Raw genomic sequence first — 14,583 nt, 5'->3', positions numbered from 1 at the left:
TGTTCTTTTTTCGAGAGTTTCCTTGTGCTGCCTCAGTTGGATCTCGTTCACTTGACAGGGGGGTGCCCGAACAGCGACCCTCCCCAGCTCTAGCCCAACTCCTACTTACCTGCCAGGTGAGATACTATGATCAGGAAGGTGCTTCTCCCAGGGCAAGGCTCACCCAATGCACTCTGGGTGTGCTGCTCCTACGATTTCCCCAAATGTGGGACACTTGATTACATAATTTGTGTTTCCTCTGGTCGGCTCTCGTATAATTCAGATCTCTTTGTCTCAGGTCTCTCTCCAGCCTAGTTTGCTGTCTGTTTCCACTTCTCTTTTCTTGAGCCGCTCCCTTCTATGCCCTTGTGCACTATCCTGACTTCTCCCGTCTGCTTACTTTGTGCCTTCCAACGCACAATGCAAACTACAGGTAGTGCTGCAGGGCCCACACCCTTTTACTTGCTTTACAGAGCAGCTCTGGAGCTGTTACAGTGCCCAGCTGCTGCAAGAAATCAGCTTGAATGCTTCAGGGGCTGGGGCATAGCCAACATGAGCCCCACACCGAAGGAAGGTGGAGGTGTTTAATGCGAACTAGGGGTCATCCAAGCGCCGCAAAAGGCCGCCATGCCCTGCACACCCCTTTTTTATTTTCATATGCAGACGAGGGTTGAAGCCAACTTTGACCCACTGCTTGGATGACATCACCATATGCAAATCCATCTGCTGCAGGCCTTCCCCCAGGAATGCTTGCACTAGTAGTTGCATTTGATTTGTTGTTTGGGGGTGCTTCAGTATTAGGCAGCCTTCTGCCCTCCCATGTTCATCTGAAAATATGTGTTCTCCCTGCAGTTGTTGTCCCCAGATGAGAGTTCCCTTGTGTTGCCTCAGTTGAATCTCCTTTACTTGACAGAGATGTGCCTGAGCAGCGGCCCTCCCCAGCCCTATCCCAAATCATACTTATTTTGCATAGGAGATACCATGGTCATGAAGATTGTTCTCCCAGGGTGAGGTTCATTCATTGCACTCTGGGTATGCTGACCCCTGTGATTTCCCCAAATGTGGGAAACTCGACTGCATTATTTGTGGTAGTGGGGGACTGCGTTTGTGCTTTCCTCTGGTCAGCTCTGGTAAAAGTCAGATTTCTTTGTCTCAGATCTTCCTCTAGCCTTGTTCTTCTTTCGAGAGTTCCCTTGTGCTGCCTCAGTTGGATCTCCTTCACTTGACAGGGGGTGCCCGAGCAGCAATCCTCCACAGCTCTAGCCCAACTCCTACTTACCTGCCAGGTGAGATACTATGATCTTCACTGTTAGGGCAATCAGGATGTGGAATTCCCTGCCAGGGAAGGTGGTAATGGCGGACTCTGTAATTGGATTTAAAAAAGGAATGGATACATTTCTGAATGAAAAAGCTATCCAAGGTTATAATACTTAAAATATCAACATGGTTAATCCGGGGGTAACATGAGTTATAGTAGCTAACTAGTCATAAAACATTATTCAGCAAGTATGTAGAATCATCACAACTTAAAACAGGTTGAACACGATGGGCAATTTGCCTCTATTCAACCTCAAAAACTATGTTACTATATGTTACTATATTACTATGTTACTGTAGTATACAGAACACCACAATGTAATGAGCAGTGATAGTGAGCACTGATGAGGATACTAGAACTGACACTGAGCAGCAAGATGCAGCACTGGACTATTAGTAATGTACTGTAGTATGCTGAGCACCACAATGCAGCACAAGACAATGAGCAGTGATACTGAGCACTGATGAGGATACTACTGAGAACTGACACTGAGCAGGAGAGACACACTACTAGTATTACTGAGCAGCAATAAGTAACCACTGATACTGAGCACTGATATTGAGATTTCCACTGAGAGAACATAGCCACGTCCTCTCCGCTCTCTCTTCAATGCACGAGTAAAAATGGCGGCAACAAGCAGCTCTTTATATGGAATCCGAATCTCGCGAGAATCCGACAGCGGGATGATGACATTTTCCCTTGTTCAGGTTTTCCGAGTCAGGCGGGAACAACCGAGCCTGCCTCGGACCAGTGTAAACCACGTGGAGTTCGTCGGGAATTCGGTTCTCGGAGAACCGAACCCGCTCCTCTCTACCTTATACCCATCAATTTTTTTATTTTCAATCTAAGCCCCTGCAGTTTTCTGTAAGCATCTGCTTCGCTATGATGATCAACAAGTCACAAGGGCAAACACTCAGGGCTTGAGGCGTAGATCTTAGGACCAGCTGCTACAAGCATGGCAGAGGTGTCACTATCACTGGTGACACCCAGAGAGGTGGCGAGGGAGATTGTAATGCAGGGCGCGCAGATAAGCAGTGCAATGGTAAAAAGGAGGCATGGTTTCATAGGTAGGGGCGTGGCCTGGTGGCCTGAATCTACATTTTGTTGCTCCGGGTGTCCCGGGGGTTGGGGGCTGCACCCGGGGACTAGTGTGTGTGCGGTGCTGGCTCCTGCACAGTGACAGGGCATGGCCACCCAGCATGACGCCTCCATTCTTGACCATGCTGTAATTGCAGTCGCACTGCAGTTCAGCGTGATCATAAAAAATGGTGTAGCCTCCTGCTGGTGCAGACTGTATGTGCGCGCAGGAAGCCGCCACCATTTTTGTGATCACAGCGGCTGAATGTGATGTCATACAGCCGCTGTGACCACGCCCCCTGTGTCTCCTCCGTTGCAGACCCCATTTTGAAGCCTTGCCCCCGCACCGCTCCATCCCTGACTTGGAAATGGAGTGTTGCTGACCCCCCTCCCCCCCCCCCCCGCCCCGATTGACAGGCAGAGGCGATCGCATTCTCTGCGGGGTGCCGCAGAAAATGCAGGCACATGCGTATGCTGTTAGCAAATTTTGCAGTTGGATCGCTTATTGTGATTGCATTCCAACCTGAATCAGGCCCTATTACCTATCACAATGCGCTGCGGGCAGTACAAAATTGGGTTAATATAGGAGTAAAACTCCCAGACCTGTGCTCCTTAACTGTACCTGGTGGCTAGTGGAGCGGCTGCCCAGTAATCAGTGTCCACGCCAGTGCGCACACGGTCCACCCCCTACGGCCACGCTCCCCTTCATCAGCGGCCTCGTGATCCGGAAGGGCGGTGTGTGTGTGACTGACCTTAGGAAGAAACTGGAGCCTCCGCTGCAGTGACCCAGCAACCAGGGCACGGGAGTATACAGCGCCGCTGGGAGTGATGAAGCTGCAGTAAAGATGTCTATTAGACCTAGCCTGCTGCAGCCCTTGTAGATTCTCATAAAACAAGTTCTTCTTTTCTTGTCAAAATTAATAGCTAAGAATAGGCTGCCTGAGGCAGGCCCCTGTTAAGTGGCCTGCTACTGAAGGCACCAACTACAAACTGAGCTCCCTGTTCATGGAAGCGGGGTTATAGAGGAGGATGCGCTGAGCATCTTGGGAACAGTCAAAAGCTTTGAGCCGGTTGGTGCCTCAGATCAAGATCCTACTCTACACCCCAATGTGAATCCTTGTGGAGTCCAGTGTACCCCACAGAAGAAATTAATGTGTCACACCCATTGGCAGCAACCTTAGAATAGCTGCTGACGGGCACAATTGAGAAAGGAAGGGGGGGGGGGGACATTTGAATCCAGCACATAGATGCAATTCTAATATGTAATTTGTACCTTCCTATTTTAAAATATAATGGATGAACCTCACCCTGTGAGAACAATCTTCATGATCAAGAGATCTCATATGCAAAATAAGTATGAGTTGGGATAGGGCTGGGGAGGGTGGCTGCTCGGGCAGCCCCTCCCCCGTCAAGTTAAGGAGATTCAACTGAGGACGCACAAGGGAACTCTCGTCTGGGGACACCAACTGCAGGGAGACCACATCTGTTCAGATGAACATGGGAGGGTGGAAGGCTGCCTAATATTGAAGCACCATCAAATATCAAACCATATGCAACAACTAGTACAAGCATTCCTGGGGGAAGGTCTGCAGAAGACGGATTTGCATACGGTGATGTCATCCAAGATGTGGGCCAAAGTTGGCTGGAACCCTCATCTGCATATGAAAAGAGAAAAGGGGCATGCAGGGCATGGCGGCCTTTTGCGGTGCTTGGATGACCCCTAGTTCGCATTAAACACCCCCACCCTCCTTTGGTGTGGGGCTCATGTTGGCCATGCCCCATCCCCTGAAGCATTCAAGCTGATTTCTTGCAGCAGCTGGGCACTGTAACAGCTCCAGAGCTGTTCTGTAAGGCAAGTAAAAGGGTGTGGGCCCTGCAGCACCACCTGTAGTTCGCATTGTGCGTTGGAAGGCACAAAGTAAGCAGACGGGAGGAGAAGTCAGGATAGTGCGCAAGGGCATCCTTTTCTCTTAGTCCGTAGAGGATGCTGGGGTCACATTAAGAACCATGGGGTATAGACGGGATCCGCAAGAGACATGGGCACTTTAAGACTTTCAAAGGGTGTGAACTGGCTCCTCCCTCTATGCCCCTCCTCCAGACTCCAGTTATAGGAACTGTGCCCAGGGAGACGGACATTTCGAGGAAAGGATTTATTGTTAAACTAAGGTGAGCATCTTACCAGCTCACACCTTAAGCATGCCGCAGAACGTGGCATTCAACAGAACACAAGCCAACGGCATGAACAATTGCAGCAAAAAGCTGACCAGAACCATAACATAACATGTGTATAACCACAAGTAATAACTGCAGACACAGTATGGACTGGGACGGGTGCCCAGCATCCTCTACGGACTAAGAGAAAAGGATTTACCAGTAGGTATTAAAATCCTATTTTCTCATACGACCTAGAGGATGCTGGGGTCACATTAAGAACCATGGGGTTATACCAAAGCTCTTGAACGGGTGGGAGAGTGCGTACGACTCTGCAGCACCGAATGACCCAACTTGAGGTTATCATCAGCCAAGGTATCAAACTTGTAAAACTTAGCAAAAGTGTTTACTAAATAGCTGCTCGGCAAAGTTGCAATGCCGAGACTCCCCGACCAGCTGCCCAGGATGAACCCACCTTTCTAGTAGAATGGGTCTTCACCTAATTCAGTAATGGCAATCCTGCCATGGAATGAGCATGCTGAATCTTACCACAGATCCAGCGCATAATGGTCTACATGGAAGCAGGACACCCAATCCTGTTGGGAGCATACAGGACAAACAGAGCCTCTGTTTTCCTAATCTGAACCGTTCTGGTGACATAAATTTTCAAAGTTCTGACCACAGCCAGAGACTTTGACTCAACGAAGGTGTCAGTGGCCAAAGGCACCATGTGGAAAGATGAACCACCTTCGGCAGAAATTGTTGACGTGTCCTCAATTCTGCTCTATCTTCATGAAAGATCAAATAAAGGCTCTTGTGATACTGCATGGTTTGTACTGTTTTCCATGTGCTCCCAGATCTTTCAAGCAAGTAGCATGGTCAAGAAAGTTCTGTTTGAAAAGAAACAACATTTACTGTCATTGTTATAGAATTTGGGAGAAAAAACAAGAAGAAATCTGCACTGTTGACGCACTGGACAGAATGAATGAATCATAAAATATAACCTTTATTAAGTATGTATTAAAATTGGATAAATATTAATATTATTATCCCAAACTGCAGTGAAACATAAATGTTAAAATCACAGAACTAACATACATGTGCATAAGAAGAATAAAGAGATGTGAAAAAAAGGTTTAAAAAGTGTGTCCGTGTGTGATTATTTTTGAAGGCACAACCCTGGCGGGGTTGTTTATATAGATATATATGTTGCTAATAATCACTTTCTAGCGTAATGTTATTAAATAGCTGTTAGTATCTATGTCGTCAGGTACCACTGGGTCGTATCCTATATACTCCCTTCACTCAATAGGGGTTACCTCCCGGGAAGCCATCCCCATTGGCGAATTTGTGGGGGTGATTGAGTATAACCGGTAAGCTAACCTCCAATTTGTGGGGTGCTTAGGTAGATGGGGATCACTTATTTCTCTGTGTCCCCTAAGACTATATTCCTAAATTCAATACCACAGGGGGATAGCTTTCTATATCGGATAAGGAATCACTTGATAGGGAAATCTCTATGGATCATGGAAAGATCATATTTATTAATATCCAAACTAAAAAAATGATGAATAGCTTTAATTTAGCTGTTTAGATATAGTTAATTGGCGAGATATACCAACAGGTGCGGTTGCCTTAAGGAATATGGCAATTCCAATATAAATAGCAGCCCTCCTTCATATAATCAGCCAGATCTTATTAAATCTGGTCCAGATATAGCCGTTCAGATATACTTAATTGACAACATATATCAATCGGTGGGGTTGCCTTAAGGAATATAGCAATTCCAATTCTCATATAAATAGCAACCTTCCTTCATATATTCAGCCAGATCTTATTTAATCTGATCTAGGCGTAGGCAATAATGCTTTCCTTAGAGGTATAGCCACCTCAATTCTTATTAAGAAGCAAAGTGTCTGTCATAATGGTTTATCCAATTCATCTAAGAAATAATATATTCCATGTGTCAGAGATTCATTACTCTCTATTTACACTGTTAAAGAGTTAATTCTTATTATGTTACAGTGTAATGAAATTATCATATAGGGAGATGTGGCAATTCCATGTGCTATATATATAATAACCCTTAGTGGTCCAGATTCCACAATGAGGAATTTTCTTATAAACCGCTGAAACACACAGCTGTTTGACTGACTTCCAAATATATCTATCTCACTTTGTAACAGTCTTATGATAGAGAAACTGTTACATATTCGGTCACTTAGTTATCTAAAGGTAAACAGACTCAGTGTGAGGGTAATATAATATATCAAATGCGCTGTCAATAATCGTGGTAACTGGTGTAATAATGTGGTATATTGAGTATGCTAGTAAGGCATATAACTGCTCTCCAGCCTTTAAGTGTTACCAATCAATTTGTTACACTGTAAAGGATTTATGGTGTCCTGTTAGGACATGCAGCTGCTAGGCTGACTCAAAGATTTATCCATTTGTAACAATTATGTAACAGTTATATACATGTTACTGGTATTACATAGAAATAGTATGACACAGGCCAGCAGTCCCATGTGTCTAGATTCCACAATAGGAGATTTTCTTTGTCTTATAAACTGCTGGAACACACAGCTGCTAGACTGACTTCAAATATATATATTACTTTGTAACAGTCTTATAGTAAAGAGACTGTTACACACTGTCATTTAGTTATCTCAAGGTTAGCAGATTCTGTGTGAGGATAGTGTTCTGTTAGAACATGCAGCTGCTAGGCTGACTCATAGAAAATGTATCCATTTGTAACAAATGACACATACAGCATTAAATTAATATCTATAGCAGCCCATGTGACATCTCTACTCTTATCATAATTGTCTGGTTATTGCCAATCTGGACAGCAGGAGTGATATATATTCACTAGTCCCAATATCCCATCATATAAATATACCCACACTGATATACTTTCTTATCAAGAGTTATTAGTAGCTATCTGTATGCACTTTAGACATTGTAATTGCTAAGTGACATCATATCTAGTGTATTCCTTTCTTATAGCTCAGCTTCTATTCCCTATTAGTGGAGACTAACAGCTAACATCATAATCATATATTTTTGTTTTATAACATTTCACATGAGTCAAATACACGCGGACACGCCGTGCCCTACACATGTGTTTCACTGCATCTATGGCAACTTACATTAAAGCTAACAAGAAAGCACACTCGTTCTGTCTTTAAACTGATAAAAGAAACCCCAATAATATGGGGCATGCAAAAATTGAGATAAAACTCAGTTTTGCTCCTCTCCACGGAAATCTTTAATAAAAGGCGAAATATTTGTTAGTTCTGAAGAGAAACCAGAGCATGACCAAGATTCCACCTGTCGCCTGAGTGCCATGCCAGCAGTTCTCATTGAGCTCAAAGTGAGCACCCAATTTGAAAGAAAGAAAGCAGATTTCTCACCAGGCTTCCCCTAGCTATAAACATGGTTTGTACTCTTTTCCATGTGTTCCCAGATCTTTCAAGCAATTAGTATAGTCAAGAAAGTTCTGTTTGAAAAGAAACAAACATTTACTGTCATTTCTATGCAAATGAGCTTACATTAAAGCACACTCGTTCTATCTTTAAACAGATAAAATAAAACCCCAATAAGATGGGGCATGCAAAATTTGAGATAAAACTCAGTTTTGCTCCTCTCCACGGAAATCTTTAGTAAAAGGCGAAAGATTTGTTCGTTCTGAAGAGAAACCAGAGCATGACCAAGATTCCACCTGTCGCCTGAGTGCCATGCCAGCAGTCCTCATTCAGCTCAAAGTGAGCACCCAATTTGAAAGAAAGAAAGCAGATTTCTCACCAGGCTTCCCCTTGCTATAAGCATGGTTTGTACTCTTTTCCATGTGCTCCCAGATCTTTCAAGCAAGTAGCATGGTCAAGAAAGTTCTGTTTGAAAAGAAACAGACATTTACTATCATTGTTATACAAATAAACTTACATTAAAGCCAACAAGAAAGCACACTCGTTCTGTCTTTAAACTGATAAAAGAAACCCCAATAATATGGGGCATGCAAAAATTGAGATAAAACTCAGTTTTGCTCCTCTCCACGGAAATCTTTAATAAAAGGCGAAAGATTTGTTCATTCTGAAGAGAAACCAGAGCATGACCAAGATTCCACCTGTCGCCTGAGTGCCATGCCAGCAGTCCTCATTCAGATCAAAGTGAGCGCCCAATTTGAAAGAAAGCAGATTTCTCACCTGGCTTCTCCTTGCTATAAGCATGGTTTGTACTGTATTCCATGTGCTCCCAGATCTTTCAAGCAAGTAGCATGGTCAAGAAAGTTCTGTTTGAAAAGAAACAAACATTTACTGTAATTTCTATGCAAATGAGCTTTCATTAAAGCACACTCATTCTATCTTTAAACCGATAAAAGAAAATCCAAAAAGATGGGGCATGCAAAAATTGAGGTAAAACTCAGTTTTGCTCCTCTCCACGGAAATCTTTAGTAAAAGGCGAAAGATTTGTTCGTTCTGAAGAGAAACCAGAGCATGACCAAGATTTTCATCTGAAAATATGTGTTCTCCCTGCAGTTGTTGTCCCCAGATGAGAGTTCCCTTGTGCTGCCTCAGTTGAATCTCCTTTACTTGACAGAGATGTGCCTGAGCAGCGGCCCTCCCCAGCCCTATCCCAAATCATACTTATTTTGCATAGGAGATACCATGGTCATGAAGATTGTTCTCCCAGGGTGAGGTTCATTCATTGCATTCTGGGTATGCTGACCCCTGTGATTTCCCCAAATGTGGGAAACTCGACTGCATTATTTGTGGTAGTGGGGGACTGTGTTTGTGCTTTCCTCTGGTCAGCTCTGGTAAAAGTCAGATTTCTTTGTCTCAGATCTTCCTCTAGCCTTGTTCTTCTTTCGAGAGTTCCCTTGTGCTGCCTCAGTTGGATCTCCTTCACTTGACAGGGGGTGCCCGAGCAGCAATCCTCCACAGCTCTAGCCCAACTCCTACTTACCTGCCAGGTGAGATACTATGATCTTCACTGTTAGGGCAATCAGGATGTGGAATTCCCTGCCAGGGAAGGTGGTAATGGCGGACTCTGTAATTGGATTTAAAAAAGGAATGGATACATTTCTGAATGAAAAAGCTATCTAAGGTTATAATACTTAAAATATCAACATGGTTAATCCGGGGGTAACATGAGTTATAGTAGCTAACTAGTCATAAAACATTATTCAGCAAGTATGTAGAATCATCACAACTTAAAACAGGTTGAACACGATGGGCAATTTGCCTCTATTCAACCTCAAAAACTATGTTACTATATGTTACTATATTACTATGTTACTGTAGTATACAGAAAACCAAAATGCAATGAACAGTGATAGTGAGCACTGATGAGGATACTAGAACTGACACTGAGCAGCAAGATGCAGCACTGGACTATTAGTAATGTACTGTAGTATGCTGAGCACCACAATGCAGCACAAGACAATGAGCAGTGATACTGAGCACTGATGAGGATACTACTGAGAACTGACACTGAGCAGGAGAGACACACTACTAGTATTACTGAGCAGCAATAAGTAACCACTGATACTGAGCACTGATATTGAGATTTCCACTAAGAGAACATAGCCACGTCCATTCCGCTCTCTCTTCAAAGCACGAGTAAAAATGGCGGCAACAAGCAGCTCTTTATATGGAATCCGAATCTCGCGAGAATCCGACAGCGGGATGATGACATTTTCCCTTGTTCAGGTTTTCCGAGTCAGGCGGGAACAACCGAGCCTGCCTCGGACCAGTGTAAACAACGTGGAGTTCGTGGGGAATTCGGTTCTCGGAGAACCGAACCCGCTCCTCTCTACCTTATACCCATCAATTTTTTTATTTTCAATCTAAGCCCCTGCAGTTTTCTGTAAGCATCTGCTTCGCTATGATGATCAACAAGTCACAAGGGCAAACACTCAGGGCTTGAGGCGTAGATCTTAGGACCAGCTGCTACAAGCATGGCAGAGGTGTCACTATCACTGGTGACACCCAGAGAGGTGGCGAGGGAGATTGTAATGCAGTGCGCGCAGATAAGCAGCGCAATGGTAAAAAGGAGGCATGGTTTCATAGGTAGGGGCGTGGCCTGGTGGCCTGAATCTACATTTTGTTGCTCCGGGTGTCCCGGGGGTTGGGGGCTGCACCCGGGGACTAGTGTGTGAGCAGTGCTGGCTCCTGCACAGTGAAAGGGCATGGCCACCCAGCATGACGCCTCCCTTCTTGACCATGCTGTAATTGCAGTCGCACTGCAGTTCAGCGTGATCATAAAAAATGGTGTAGCCTCCTGCTGGTGCAGACTGTATGTGCGCGCAGGAAGCCGCCACCATTTTTGTGATCACAGCGGCTGAATGTGATGTCATACAGCCGCTGTGACCACGCCCCCTGTGTCTCCTCCGTTGCAGACCCCATTTTGAAGCCTTGCCCCCGCACCGCTCCATCCCTGACTTGGAAATGGAGTGTTGCTGACCCACCTATCCCCCCCCCGCCCCGATTGACAGGCAGAGGCGATCGCATTCTCTGCGGGGTGCCGCAGAAAATGCAGGCACATGCGTATGCTCTTAGCAATTTTTGCAGTTGGATCGCTTATTGTGATTGCAATCCAACCTGAATCAGGCCCTATTACCTATCACAATGCGCTGCGGGCAGTACAAAACATCTTACAAAAACTCTCCACATTATTGACTTTTTAAAATGTTTCTAGGAATCGTTCTAGATGAATGCTTATTAGCCTTTGTCAGTATGGACTTTTGCAAAGTGTTGCTGTGGTGCAATCAGTTACTGCGTAAGGCTATTAACCAAAAGGTTGGTGGTTCAATCCCACCCAGGGACGTAATTGACCTTGTTATCAGATTTTGGTGATCTTTATGTAGACAAGTCAAAATTTCGAAAACCCCTGTTATGGTGTAGGGTACCTGGCCTTCTCTGATGTAATCAGAGTTAGATTTGATTCAGTGATTTTATAAAAACAGCTAGGAAGCACAATTTAGCAGTGGGTTGCAGAGAAAAAGAAATATGCTGGCAAAAAAATCCAATTGAGTGATTAAATAGCTCTTCATTTTCTGGCTTTATTTTTATGCTAACAAATTTGTTCTCTGAAAAGTGTCCACAAAGCCAAGTATCTGATTAACATCTTTGTAGGGATGGTTTTTCACCTATTACTAAATTAAACTTGCTTCATTGGAAAGGCAGCAAGGTGCATCCTCATTTCAATATCTACTGAAATAATACAGGTTGACACCAGGAAACATTAACGCCACTGCATCCTTGCTGCTTTCTCATGTGGAAGTCTGTTTAATGTGAAAACAAGGTGATATCTAATTAGCACACAGGTAAGGAATTAAGAAAATCTTTATTTAAGGGTGAAGATGTTTCTCACAAAATCGTTGCCCCAATGCATCATTGAAATTCAAGCTGGAAAGATGATTTTAATATATCATTTGTACATTTTGTATTGCTCTTCTGGTGACAATGTAGTTTGTTTTTGTCAATTACCATTTTAATAATCGGGTAAAGAAAATTAATTGGATTTTTGAAAGAAAACAATACTGTCAATATACTATTAAAACAAATTAAAATGGTAAAAGTTATTGTACTTTAAGTAAAAATAAAAGAGCAAAAATATCAATCCCAGTTTTGGATTACTTTAATTAACAAAAAAAATGCATATAGCAGAGGATAGTTTCAATCTGCCTACCTCTGGGTTATGGACCCAGCATGCTTCCATTACAGTACTCTGCTGCACATGTAAGTGCAAGAGATCCTGAAGCACTCACTCATCATGGGAAAGTACCAATGTGTTTCTTCATTGGTTGATGGAAGAAACATCTTACAAAAACTCTCCACATTATTGACTTTTTAAAATGTTTCTAGGAATCGTTCTAGATGAATGCTTATTAGCCTTTGTCAGTATGGACTTTTGCAAAGTGTTGCTGTGGCGCAATCAGTTACTGTGTAAGGCTAATAACCAAAAGGTTGGTGGTTCAATCCCACCCAGGGACGTAATTGACCTTGTTATCAGATTTTGGTGATCTTTATGTAGACAAGTCAAAATTTCAAACCCCCTCTTATGGTGTAGGGTACCTGGCCTTCTCTGATGTAATCAGAGTTAGATTTGATTCAGTGATTTTATAAAAACAGCTTGGAAGCACAATTTAGCAGTGGGTTGCAGAGAAAAAGAAATATGCTGGCAAAAAAATCCAATTGAGTGATTAAACAGCTCTTCATTTTCTGGCTTTATTTTTATGCTAACAAATTTGTTCTCTGAAAAGTGTCCACAAAGCCAAGTTTCTGATTAACACCTTTGTAGGGATGGTTTTTCACCTATTACTAAATTAAACTTGCTTCATTGGAAAGGCTGCAAGATGCATCCTCATTTGAATATCTACTGAAATAATACAGGTTGACACCAGGAAACATTAACGCCACTGCATCCTTGCTGCTTTCTCATGTGGAAGTCTGTTTAATGTGAAAACAAGGTGATATCTAATTAGCACACAGGTAAGGAATTAAGAAAATCTTTATTTAAGGGTGAAGATGTTTCTCACAAAATCGTTGCCCCAATGCATCATTGAAATTCAAGCTGGAAAGATTATTTTAATATATCACTTGTACATTTTGTATTGCTCTTCTGGTGACAATGTAGTTTGTTTTTGTCAATTACCATTTTAATAATCGGGTAAAGAAAATTAAGTGGATTTTTGAAAGAAAACAATACTGTCAATATACTATTAAAACAAATGAAAATGGTAAAAGTTATTGTACTTTAAGTAAAAATAAAAGAGCAAAAATATCAATCCCAGTTTTGGATTACTTTAATTAACAAAAAAAAAACGCATATAGCAGAGGATAGTTTCAATCTGCCTACCTCTGGGCTATGGACCCAGCATGCTTCCATTACAGTACTCTGCTGCACATGTAATTGCAAGAGATCCTGAAGTACTCACTCATCATGGGAAAGTACCAATGTGTTTCTTCATTGGTTGATGGAAGAAACATCTTACAAAAACTCTCCAGATTATTGACTACTTAAAGTTTTTCTAGGAAACGTTCTAGATGAATGCTTATTAGCCTTTGTCAGTATGTACTTTTGCAAAGTGTCGCTGTGGCGCAATCAGTTAGTGTGTACGGCTATTAACCAAAAGGTTGGTGGTTCAATCCCACCCAGGGATGTAATTGACCTTGTTATCAGATTTTGGTGATCTTTAAGTAGACAAGTCAAAATTTCAAAAACCCCTGTTATGGTGTTGGGTACCTGGCCTTCTCTGATGTAATCAGAGTTAGATTTGATTCAGTGATTTTATAAAAACAGCTAGGAAGCACAATTTAGCAGTGGTTTGCAGAGAAAAAGAAATATGCTGGCAAAAAAATCCAATTGAGTGATTAAACAGCTCTTCATTTTCTGGCTTTATTTTTATGCTAACAAATTTGTTCTCTGAAAAGTGTCCACAAAGCCAAGTATCTGATTAACATCTTTGTAGGGATGGTTTTTCACCTATTACTAAATTAAACTTGCTTCATTGGAAAGGCAGCAAGATGCATCCTCATTTCAATATCTACTGAAATAATACAGGTTGACACCAGGAAACATTAACGCCACTGCATCCTTGCTGCTTTCTCATGTGGAAGTCTGTTTAATGTGAAAACAAGGTGATATCTAATTAGCACACAGGTAAGGAATTAAGAAAATCTTTATTTAAGGGTGAAGATGTTTCTCACAAAATCGTTGCCCCAATGCATCATTGAAATTCAAGCTGGAAAGATGATTTTAATATATCACTTGTACATTTTGTATTGCTCTTCTGGTGACAATGTAGTTTGTTTTTGTCAATTACCATTTTAATAATAGGGTAAAGAAAATTAAGTGGATTTTTGAAAGAAAACAATACTGTCAATATACTATTAAAACAAATTAAAATGGTAAAAGTTATTGTACTTTAAGTAAAAATAAAAGAGCAAAAATATCAATCCCAGTTTTGGATTACTTTAATTAACAAAAAAAAATGCATATAGCAGAGGATAGTTTCAATCTGCCTACCTCTGGGTTAAGGGGCCCAGCATGCT

General features: G+C 42.4%; 7 non-coding genes across 7 annotated transcripts; 3 read left to right on the top strand and 4 right to left on the bottom strand.

Moving 5' to 3' along the window:
• The first annotated feature begins 101 nt into the window (after positions 1–101).
• LOC135012002 (U1 spliceosomal RNA) lies at positions 102–264 on the top strand. Its single transcript, XR_010211019.1, has one exon. It is a non-coding gene; the product is annotated as a U1 spliceosomal RNA (small nuclear RNA).
• Positions 265–935: 671 nt separating this feature from the next.
• LOC135011915 (U1 spliceosomal RNA) lies at positions 936–1,099 on the top strand. Its single transcript, XR_010210950.1, has one exon. It is a non-coding gene; the product is annotated as a U1 spliceosomal RNA (small nuclear RNA).
• Positions 1,100–7,728: 6,629 nt separating this feature from the next.
• LOC135012070 (U5 spliceosomal RNA) lies at positions 7,729–7,844 on the bottom strand. The gene has a single exon (XR_010211083.1). It is a non-coding gene; the product is annotated as a U5 spliceosomal RNA (small nuclear RNA).
• Positions 7,845–8,119: 275 nt separating this feature from the next.
• On the bottom strand, positions 8,120–8,235 carry LOC135012040 (U5 spliceosomal RNA). The gene has a single exon (XR_010211053.1). It is a non-coding gene; the product is annotated as a U5 spliceosomal RNA (small nuclear RNA).
• A 286-nt stretch (positions 8,236–8,521) lies between these two features.
• LOC135012062 (U5 spliceosomal RNA) lies at positions 8,522–8,637 on the bottom strand. The gene has a single exon (XR_010211075.1). It is a non-coding gene; the product is annotated as a U5 spliceosomal RNA (small nuclear RNA).
• Positions 8,638–8,907: 270 nt separating this feature from the next.
• Positions 8,908–9,023, bottom strand: LOC135012059 (U5 spliceosomal RNA). The gene has a single exon (XR_010211072.1). It is a non-coding gene; the product is annotated as a U5 spliceosomal RNA (small nuclear RNA).
• Positions 9,024–9,167: 144 nt separating this feature from the next.
• Positions 9,168–9,331, top strand: LOC135011831 (U1 spliceosomal RNA). Its single transcript, XR_010210873.1, has one exon. It is a non-coding gene; the product is annotated as a U1 spliceosomal RNA (small nuclear RNA).
• The last annotated feature ends 5,252 nt before the right edge of the window (positions 9,332–14,583 follow it).

Source organism: Pseudophryne corroboree, unplaced genomic scaffold (genome assembly GCF_028390025.1).
Source record: "Pseudophryne corroboree isolate aPseCor3 unplaced genomic scaffold, aPseCor3.hap2 scaffold_251, whole genome shotgun sequence".
Lineage (NCBI taxonomy): Eukaryota > Metazoa > Chordata > Amphibia > Anura > Myobatrachidae > Pseudophryne > Pseudophryne corroboree.
The sequence above is the reverse complement of the archived record's forward strand: the minus strand, read 5'-3'. Positions and strand labels throughout refer to the sequence as shown.